We start from the raw sequence: 11,912 nt of genomic DNA, 5'->3' as shown, positions 1-11,912 counted from the left end.
CTATTATTACAAAAAGACAGAACTCTCTCTCCACGAAGAAAAGATGCACACTGGATTTGTTACAATGTTTAATAAAAGCATGCTTAGTAAGAAGATAACTCATATCAAAATAAAACATCCTTATATACATTATAAAGACCTGCTCATTCATCTCTTTAGCCCGTACTCAAGAGAGCAGAGTATTCCCTAGTTCTAAACAATTGGTTTTATCTCACGAAGCTTGAAATAGAAATGATGTTTACAAATGGATGGCTAAGAAACCAACGGACAAGTATGAAAGCGGGAGATCTCTCATAACTCTAGAAAAACATGTTTGATAATGATCTTAATTCAAGGCACTTTTTATCTTTCCTTCTTTTGTTTTTTGAGAAACATGAGCTACTTGCCACTTATTCATTTTGCCATTGCTCCCAACATAAAGTTTGCATTTTAAAATAGTTTTCTTGACGTTAAATATATTGAGTTAATATAAAATATCTAGAAAATAATTTTATTTCAGCTTGTAATGTTGATTTTTTGCTGTATGTCCTTTGCTTTATTTTAATTGAATTTTATATTTTATTACTTACTAAATTTTTATATAATATATAGTAAATTATTAAAAGCTCTGTATTATATATATTTTGCATATATTTTTCTTTGTCCATTTTTTTTATTTTAGGTATTTTGATATGTAGTTGTTTAATATTTTTGTAGCCCAAAACGGATTGTTTTTCTTCGATTCCACACATAGAAACTCCTTTTCTCTTCAGAGCAGAGATGAATCTTCATCTACAGCTTCTTTTAATAATTTTTATTTACTTATTTGAGATTTATCTCATATGTCCATTTAGAATTGTCCTGTTGAATTGTGGCCAGTTGCTTTGTCCTGAGGTTTTATTTTCTTCCTTTATAGAGAGAAAAAGAAAGAGAGAAAAAAAAAACTTACAGCTTTATCTTGTTGCTTTTTATCCATAGATAGCTTTATTTACAGGAGAACTGTGACTCATTCTGGAATTTAGATGCAGGGGTATTTTTTATTTATTTATCTGAGACAAAAAGAACAAAAAAATACTTATATAGTTGAAGAACTACTTGGATTCTTTATGTTCTGAAATAAGTGGAGGAAAAGAGGAAAGTTTGAAAATTTTCTACTTTAATTCACTGATAATTTTATTTATTACTAATCATATGGGTTATTATTTAATATAACTCAACAACATATAAAGGGGATATTTCAGTTGGAGTTATGAAGTTTTATACTTTTTACATTTATATTTATAGTTTTACAGGCAGAAGACGGAATTATTCCATTACATCATATTTAATTTGGTTAATACTACTTTAAAATTGTCCTAAAGATATCATTTTGTGATAAAATAAGCTTTTCTTCAAAAGGTATTTATCCACTCTTTGCAAATAAGGCTCAAATAATGTTTAAAGTGCTCAACCTATCTCATATTTTCCAAGTTCATGCTAATATAAACAAGAAATACAATTGTGAACTTCTGCAGATAAAACTTCCCCTTTTTTTTTTTTTTCCTAATGCTTACAGCACCTGGCATTCTTAGATGATCTCCCATCCAAGTACTAACCAAGCCTGACCCTGCTTAGCTTCCTGGGATCAGATGAGACCTGGCAGGTTCAAGGTGGTATAGCTATAAACTAAAACTTGTTTTTCTAAGTAACTGTTCTATCTCTCTTCTCCTTCTCCCCATCCACACCAACACCCTCAGGATCCAGTCCATAGCAAAGTGCCAAGAGTCTGGGTTAGGTTTAGGAAAACATTTTCATTTAATTTTATTTTGTTTAATAGAGAATTAACCTATGTTGAGGGACTGTCATTATATTAAGAAAAGTACGTTTTGTAAAAAATGATAAAAACACAAGCCAGAAAACAGTGATTCTATCACCTAACACAAATAACTTAACCATTATAATTGTTTACTGCACAAAATATAAAGTCAATATTTTTGAGTTGTCAATTTTTTGACTATTTTGATTTAAAAATGTGTTTCAATGAAAATTTTCTCTTGCCCAAATATATTTAGAAAGTTAAAATATTTAAGTACACTCTGAATTAAAGAGCTACATTGAATTTTAAAATTCAGGTTTTTTTCTTTAAAAGTAATTTATGTGCATAAATAGTTCAAAAAATTTTGTAGTAGTATTAAGTGATTATTCATATTAATTCAGGAAAACACATTACTTTCTAAGAAGAAAATAGTTCTTTAGATTTCTGTGACCTGGTTTGACTATCTATCTATAAATTTTCCAAAAAACTTCACATATCTTTTCTCTCGGTATTTATGTTGGTACTTTATTTTTAAAGGCAATTTTCTTGTAGCAAATTATAACACTATGTTAAGAGAGAAAGTGTATAAATTCACATTGCTAAGTAACAAGCTTATGCTAATTTTCACACCTCAACCATGAAAACAAGCTATATTAAGTTTACATAAAATTTACCAGTTAATTTCCAGAAATAACTCATCATAATAAAATAGGCTCCATTTCAGTTTTCCCTTCCACAAAATGTGATTGTTTATATTATTGATTCTATTTTAATATTTAATTTTGATAATCATATAGATTAGTAGAATTATCTATAATTTAGTTGTTTTTTAATTAATGAAGGATCAACTTAGACACAATAAAACTATACTCAATGGAATATATTTGTTAGAGCTTAAGGTGAGATTTAATTAATGATATTGAACCATAGATTATATCCATAATATAAATTATTGCGATTAGTCATAATCTAAATAAACAGAGGAACTTTTACAACAATTATTTCAGAGATTATTCAACTGTCATATTGTAGAAAGATATTTTTATATCTATGCTTTTTTTTTACTAAATGAATCTTATTTTATTATTTCAAGTGTTAATGATAAAAAATTTCAGCACAGCTGTTTCATTTAAAAAAAGTGAAACTACATACTATGTTTCTAGCTCAGTAAACAGATGAACCTCATGTGTTCCATGACATAACAACTGAGCGTTGTACAGTACATCTTATGAAGACCCGTAAATTAAAGAACTACTGTTTTAAGGTTAGTGATTATGAAACAAATATGTATTCATAGTTTCAGCTTCCTTTTTCTTTCTCAACCATCAAGTTCTCCATCCATTTTATGGTTTCTGTGTTGAAGGCTTTGGTCCTCTTTTCTTTTTCTCTGCCTTCTCTTTTTCTTCTAGTTATGATGGTTGACTTTGTTAAAGAGAATTAAACAACCAAAAGGAAAATAAAATTTATAAACCATCTATTTTGCAATAAGGATCTAAAATAAAATCATAATTTCTCAAATTATTACACCATTCTTTCTAAGTTTATAATTGTTTTAGATAAAATTAAGAACTTCTACCTAAAACATCTACAGTCTCTTAGCAAATATAAAATACTTCTGTTCAAGTATGTGCTAACACATTTTTTGCTAGCTAAGAGTGCTTTATTTCTAGTTAATCTTTCTGAAATTTACATTCTCATCAGTTTGTTAATATATAGAGAGAAACTTGTATTTTATATAAAATTATGTTTCTACTTTTATATTTTCTAATGCTCAGATTTATTTTATTTTAGTAAATATATTTGATAGATGCAGACAATTATAGCAAATTCTTTTCATCAATCACAAACTAACTAGACTTTAATATCTTGATCTATATAAGTGATTATTTTTATATTGAACTTATGACTGCAGTGTAAGGTTTTTTTACATTTTCCAAGCATTTTAATGAATAAAATAGTGGTCTACTTTTCAGGTTACTATTGTAATTCTTTTCAAATATTTAAGCTTTCACATACTTTACAGTATCATTCTCATTTTTAGCCTCTGCTTCTTAAATAATTTCTACAACTTAAAAACTATTCAAAGCATTTTGCTACATTATATTCTGATACACTGTGCAGCATATACATAAACATAATCAATTCGTAGAAAATACATGAGGGACATGAGTCATACACATAAAAATGTGGCTCAACACTCTCACACTATCTGGACTCATGCTTGTACAATGTTCACAAGTATATCCAGAGTAAAATTATTTTTGATGAGCAAACATTTTTATAAAGTTGCTGTTCACTGAAGGATTCTATTTATAGTATTGATGATAAGGAAAGTATATCAGCGGCTATTTGATTGTTCCAAAAGATTTTTTTTTATATATAGTTCTGTTTTGTTTTTAGATGAACCTCTAATACATTTTGCATTCCAAGAAAACTCTCACATATTAATAATTCCACAGTCCACAGTTACTCATTATGAGGAAAGCATAAATATCTGAAGTTTGAGAGAAAAAACAACCATTAATAAGGGCACTTCTTTATTCGTTGAATTTTGACCAAAAATGATATGAAAGTGACTATCTGAAGTAATGATGCATTGTCTTAATTAATAAATGTGTTTTGTATCATCGGAACTCCACGTAGTCTTAGTCTTAGGTCACTTTTAATTATTCTTTGGTAATAGGTCCTTTTGAAGGTTTCTTCTAAAAAAACAAAACCTAAATTTGTAGGGCTTATCTGACTATAAAAAAGAAATCCAACATTTCAGTGACAATGCCCATATCATTTGAAAATAAAATAAATCAAATTCACATGGTTGTAAAAATAATTGGAAGAATTAACTTTGCTCAATCTTTGTAATCATAAGAAGCATATCCTGATACCCAGTATATCCAGACACAGCTTTTGCTTAATGAGACAGCTAATATGAGAATTATATAATTCTTACTGTGAAGGGGATGGATAGCATTAGGAAAAATGAATTGCAGTCACAAAATAATTGCCTAGTGTATTGAAAAAAATCTGCAAGATTAATGATTTTTTAAAGCAAGAGAACTCTCCTTTTATTTGTGCTGCCAATAAAAGAATCATAGATCACAATGAAAAGAAGTTTTATAAAATTAGTTCTCATTTAAATCAAAACTTTTTCTTCATTATTTCAACAGTACTTTAATTTTAAGAATTAAATAACATAACTTCACAGTAGAGGGTTATTATAACTCCTCCATTTCCATTCTTTATCACTTATTAAAGAAAAATCTCGATAAAAACATAATTTATTTTTTTGTGCATGTGTGGGAATCTCACCGATATAATGGGTCAAGGAATAATTATTAGCTATAACTGTTAGGTAGTTAGTCAGGCATGAGCGACAAGAGCTAAGACCCAGGTCCGTAATCATAGAAACTTCCCTTGAAAACCTTCCTTAAGAACCTCCTAAAAATACCTCCTTTTTTAGAGCTATAAATGACCCCAAATACTAGAGCACAAGGGCCATAAAAGCTGCTGACTACACCAGCTACAAACGCATATGCAGAAAGTTCTGCCATAACTTCAGCCTCATTATATCGTCATTATAATACTATGTTTATGCCTAGAAGTTTATGAACATATTTAAAACAGACTGAATTCTGGGTAAGCACATGCACAGTAGGAAAAAAGTTATATAGCAACCAACTATCAGTCAAGGTAACCTCACATAGGGATTATCTAGGACCTCTCATTATGGCTCATATATAAACAGACCTTTCTATTTCTGTACTGTTAAAGCTTTCTTGGCTGGAAATCCTCTCCTCCCTATGAGGTGCACTATCTTATCTCTAGATCTCTTAATTTCTGCAGGGCTATAGCCTTCCCTAGCATGGCCTATTTCCTTCTAAAATGTACTTTCAATAAATCTTACTTTTCCTCAACCTCCCCAATCTGTAATTCTTTGCTGAGTCAGTGAGGGAAGAACTGAGGGACAACAACACACAACATCACTGTCCACCATCTACTATCCTCCACCTCCTCCCCCGTGCTGCTGGGATGACACCAGATTTCATACCATCCCAGTGGTAACATAATCATCATCTATTTTATAAATAATCATGTGTCTCTAGAAATGTCCTTTTAAAAATATGTTTGAATATGCCATAAAAAACATTATATTTCAATTTTAAATATTATTAAATGTAAAGTCAATGTTACTCCTTTAATTCTCTTTTTATGGTATCATACTCTCTTTTTCTTTGGTTTTTGCTTTTTATAGTATGACTATAAATAATTTACGATCGGAAATTTTATCTTACTTTGAAAAGATAAGATATGGTTAAAAAGTAGTCACACATAAATTAGTGGTTTTGTAGAAAGTAAGTTTATTGCTATCATTTATAACAAGTCTAAGTTGAGGTTTCTAGATTTGAGCTTCCTCAGTTGTGGTTGCTTTGTTCCATGTGTTCACCTAGGGACCCAGACTGACAAAGACTTGGAGCTGTTGAAGTCACCATAGTTATTTTCATGTGAATGATAAAATGTTATAAGAACATTAGCTCTCTTTAACTATAACATCTTCTTATTGGGCTGTGTAAAGCACCATATTTGCTTTTCTAAACCATAAAGGAATGCAGATTTCAGAAATCTCTTTTTATTAACATCCTCTCGTCATTACAGAAAAAATAACTAATGAATTGTCATTTTTCAGGGATTTTATTTCCTAAGATAAATATCTCAGAAAGGAGACAATGATTCTTTCCAGTTTTGGAAAATATTACTTTTCTGCATATTGACAAAGTTAAGTTGAGATGTTTTATGGGTTGCCTTGACATAATACATGCTTAAAAATTTATAGAATGGTAACCAATTGAGAATAATTTTTCAAAGTGGTAAAGTTGTTTGTGTAATATAAAATCACTTGCCCCATGACACTTGATGAACTTTCTTCATTAGAGTACATTGAGAATACAGTGGAGCCAGAATGCTGAATTAAAATCCTGGGTTGGCCACTTATTAGCTGTGTGACCTAAGACAGAATATTTGGTTGCTCTCTGTATTAGTTTATTCATTTGTAAAATGAAGATACTTAGATTGCCTGTGTTGCAAGTGTATTATAAAGATTAAATTAGATAATGTACAAAAGGACTAGTAAGTGCTCAGTAAATGTCACCGTTACTATTATTATCATTACCTTCACTATAATCAGGAACACTTTCTTGTTACGAAAGTGATTGAAAGGAAAGAATACTCTAAATCAGGAGTCCTCAGTCCTGGGCCAAAAACTGGTACTAGCCTGTGGCCTTTTAGGAACCAGGCCACTCAGAAGGAGGTGAACATTAGGCGAGAAGTGAAACTTCACCTGTATTTGCAGCTGTTCCACTTCAGCTCCACCTCTGATCATCAGGCATTAGATTCTCATAAGAGCACTGGTCCCTGGTGTCAAAAATATTGGGGACTGCTGCTCTAAAGAGAGCACAGTAAAATATTTGCAGTTTTCCTTGTGTATTTGGAACAAATCGTCAGAGTGATTCTGATATTCAGTCTCATTCATGCATTCACCCAATTATTTATTTTACAAAAATTTAATTTATTGAACACATATTACCTGCCAGGCAGTGCTCTAGCAGTGAACAAAAATAAATCATGGTCTTACAAAACTTACATTCTACTTGTAAGAGCAAACAATGAAATAATAAATGTATGCTATAAGGTAAAGTATCAACTGAGATAAACAATTTTAACATCTCAGAGCTCAAAATAAAATAATTTCCTTAATCATTATGTCACAAATATGATCAGTGATGGGCGTGGTGAGGTGAGATCTCTGCTTTGAGTAGTCATTTAGTGTCCCAAGTTCTTTTACTATGTAGTTCCACCATTCTCATTGGCTACCCGTTTGCCTGGTAGACAGGGAAAAGAGTAGGCATTTGGACAATTGTGTAGAAACTTTTAATTCTAGAAGCCAGTCCTGCATTGCTTCCTCTACATTTCATTGACCAGAACTCAATAACTCATTTAGTGCAAGACATACTGGAAAATATTATCTTCATACCCAGGGGGAACAGGGAATAGATTTGAACACCTACCAGTGTCAGCAAAATGATGGCAATGCTATTGAGAGAGAGAGAAAGAGAGAGAGAGAGAGAGAGAGAGAGAGAGAGAGAGAGAGAGAGAGAGAGAGAGAGAGAGAAAGCCAATTAAGATGATAGAAAGTAGTGGGGCAAATGTGTAGATATTTTAAGTATGATCTTGAAGGAAGGCCTGCATGAAAGACTTTTGTGTAGAGACTTGAATGAGGAGAGTATGTGAAACTAGGTAACTGAGAAAAGAGAAGACCATGATAACTTCAATAGAGAAAAGTAAAGGGTTGTATTCTTATAAGAATTCAATGGCAATCTGTTGAAAGAGGGACTTCAAGTCCAAAACAGATCCCAATTTTCCAATGTCTTACCATGGGCTTGGAAAAATATTTCTGTAAAGAACCAAATAGTAAATGATTTAGCCTTTGTGGGCCACTTACAGTGTCTGTCTTATCTATTCAACCCTGACATTGTAGTTTGAAAACAGTTATTGACAAATACCAAAATAAAAGATAATGCCAGCGTTTCAATAAAAATTTAGCAAGATAGGAAGAAGGCAAATTTGGCTGGCAGGTTAAAGTTCTCTTATGCCCACTCCATAGCAACATCTACAGAGTTCAATACTTCTTACAATATCTTTTCTGTTATTATTTCCTATCATACTTTTCAAACACCTCAGCAAATTATTTCAGGCTCAATGTCTTAACAAATGCATATTTAAGACAAAGCTACATACTTCATAGTATGACACGAGTAATCAAACTGAAATAGCACATCTCTTTAATATTACTTTAATATTTGTGAAAAGCATGTTTTCAGCATTATTTTCCCCTCAAACTTAGGGTAAATAAGTAAGTAGGGAGGATAAGTAAGAGCTGTTAGAATGTTTAAGGGTAAGTTTGTAATTTTTCCTGAACAGCTGCCTCTGCTGTAGGTTTTTAAAATGTTAATGCTTTATATTTTTTCAAGAAAGTACTGTTATCATTTCCTTTGAATATGTTTAAATGAGAGACCAATTTTAAGATTTATCAAGGAGTCTCAAAGTCAACCTCCACTACATTTAGTTCAAAGTGTTTTATATAGCTACTTCTCCAAACTCTTTTGCTTTGGCCTCAGAGCTATGGGAATATAAGTGGAGTTACTTTGTGTTAAAAAAGTGTAATAAAAAAGTGAACTTGGTAAATTAGACCTTTATTACTACACTGCTTATGATCTGATTAGAAAGCATTGCAATTTTAATTCCACTACATTGCAAAAAAATATTAAAAATATACTTCTGCAATGGGAGTTATTTCCTTAACTTATATAGGCTAACCACATTGATAATAACTTTGGAAGTTGGGTAGTGCATAAACACAGTATGCAAAATTAAATCATGGTCTTGATTCAATATTTCAGAGAAAATAATCTTTTAAATTAAATTTTTAGTAAAATATATACCATATTAAAATGCTCAAGTCAGTGAACCAAATGGCATAAAGAAAAAACAACCAATATTCTATGTCTATATATGTATACATCTATCTATTAGTCTAGATCAGCCATTTCAATTACTAAGATTCATACGCTCAAAATCAGACTAGCATATTTCTTATCATTTCTAATGAAATTAATTTTTTAATTGACGAACCATAATAATAGTCCAACTACTAATATATGTGTTAAACATAATACACGTTATAACAATTATATGTAACTATCTATCTCTATTTATCTATCATCTATCTATCTTCTATCTATTTATCTCTCTCTCTCTCTCTCATCTATCATCTATCTATCATTATCATCTATTTTATATATCTTATGTATAGGTCTCAGACTTTATCCACTCTATTGTTCCACTGTACTCTGGGACATCTAAAGGATTATATTAACTTTTAGATCCTAAAAGCCAGTCTTGCATTTTTTTCTACCATATTTAAATAGTGTGTGTTACATATACACTATGTAGATTAGATAGATGATAGATGATAGATAGATGATAGATAGATAGATAGATAGATAGAAAGATGATAGATGATAGACAGACAGACAGATGATTTATACCTTATATAACATATATAAATGATTTGACTATTACTATAGTTAGGCAATGACCAAAAATTCTAAAATATAAAAATGTTATTCTGTTGCAGATAAAATTTGTTGTCATTTCTAAAGAGTTTATCTCATTTAAACTCTTGTTTGAGATATGATAGTCAATATATTCATTCATTTGGCAATCTAGGGAATACTTATTGCATGGCAGTGCATTATGCCAGGCACTGTCATTATGCTAGGCTTTATATGATATATAAAGGAAGAATAGAAAATATTTGCACTCACAGAAATAAAAATCCCTAGATATAATCCATTATAAAGTAGTAGGAAAGAACAAGTGGACTTTGTACCAAGGACTCAGATTTTGCTTGGATGCAGACAATAACCAGCAATGCGACATTGAGAGAGTTATTTGACCTTCTTAGTTCTCAGACTCTTTATTGGAAAAATAAAGACTATATCTATCTGAAAGATTCCTTCTATTTTAAAATAGAAGTTTTAAAATTTTATCCTTAAAGAAAGTACATAGAAAATTGTCTCTGCTTAGGTAACAATTTAACAAAGGTTGGTTGTTTTTTTAAATTGTGTTTTGCTACTAAACTAGTAATCTAGATTAATACATTTTTGACTGAGGTTTAAAACATAAATAAGCAATGAACAAAAGTTAAATTTATAATTGAAAAAGGCTAAATCAGTAAGAAAAAATGGAATTTCAAAGATATAAGAAAAGACACAAGAAACTTTATTGGGAACACATATTTTTATAATTCTAACATAAAGACAAAATTTAAATATAAATGAATCCTTAAATAATAATTATAACAAATTATTTTGGTATATTTAAATTGATTCCAAATTATCAGGGTAGGAGTATGGGATGTAAAATTAGTCCTAAGTTAGTTACTTACTAACTACATGAATTTGGGCAAGTCTTAATTCCCTATTCTACTTGGACTTTAACATATGATCTTTTGGATTCTTAAAATTAACAATGTGGTATAACATATGTAGTCCATGTGAAGACCTCTCATTTTAACATCTCTGAATTCCTCTTGCTCTTGTGTAGGGGCATCCATTTTTTAATTGTTATTACTTGTAATCACATAAACTAGAGTACTTTTCTTGTCACAAATGTGCAAACACAAACCCTTAACTTTTAGTCAACACATAATTTCTGACCATTTGCAAAAGAAACATTAATACTCATTGCTTTTTGAATAGCTTGGTGAAAATTTTTGGCCTGATAAAGTCTCGTCTTCAAAACTTGCAGAATGAGAGTTACAGCTTAGAAGAACATTTTGATTTGCTTATAATGAAAGACTTTTGTAAAACTTCTGCATCTGGATTACACATGGAATACCTTCTTAAAAAATGTAAATATGATGACTTTAGTAGAAAAAGATTTGGAAGAATTAGATTCAAAAAATTATTTTAGGGATGCCTTATTTATTTGCTATATATCTATATTAATAATATACATCTATGTCTAAACTTATACAAATACAACTAAAGCATCTCTCGACGAAATAAACTATTATAATTCTTTATACTTATGTTCTAATGAAAGCATTATGCCATGTTTTAATTGGCAGAACTGCTAATATAAATCAATCACCAATAAATTTAATAAAATTCATTTAGTGCTCACACCAAGTTGAGGATTCCCTAGAAGGGAAGAGCTCATACTGAAATGTGAAGAGCAAAGGAGGAGAGGTAGTCAGGTTTTTGTTGTGGGTAGAAAATAAAACTGGAATAAGGATACTCATGTTGGTTAGGGGCTGCGCTGTTGGAAATTCCCACCAGATTGCCGAGATGGAGGGCACACATGAGTGGTCTTTCTCACAAAAGTGGTGAGGTGGCAAGGTGTTAGAAGCAGAGAGAAAACCAAGGAGCCTATCTAAGGTCAAACATCAAAGACAGAGTCATCTTCTTTATTACAGAAAATAAATCTAATTTCAAAGCAAGTATAAAATACTTAACATAATATCATCGAAAGTATTAAAATATAAAAGGTTTATAAGTACTGCACAGTAGTGAATAAAAAG

General features: G+C 30.5%; 1 pseudogene; it reads right to left on the bottom strand.

Moving 5' to 3' along the window:
• Positions 1 to 1,525: 1,525 nt before the first annotated feature.
• LOC118601884 lies at positions 1,526 to 1,645 on the bottom strand (annotated as a pseudogene).
• Positions 1,646 to 11,912: the final 10,267 nt, after the last annotated feature.

Source organism: Rousettus aegyptiacus, unplaced genomic scaffold (assembly GCF_014176215.1).
Source record: "Rousettus aegyptiacus isolate mRouAeg1 unplaced genomic scaffold, mRouAeg1.p scaffold_m13_p_4, whole genome shotgun sequence".
Lineage (NCBI taxonomy): Eukaryota > Metazoa > Chordata > Mammalia > Chiroptera > Pteropodidae > Rousettus > Rousettus aegyptiacus.
This window is presented reverse-complemented; position numbering and strand designations above follow the sequence as displayed.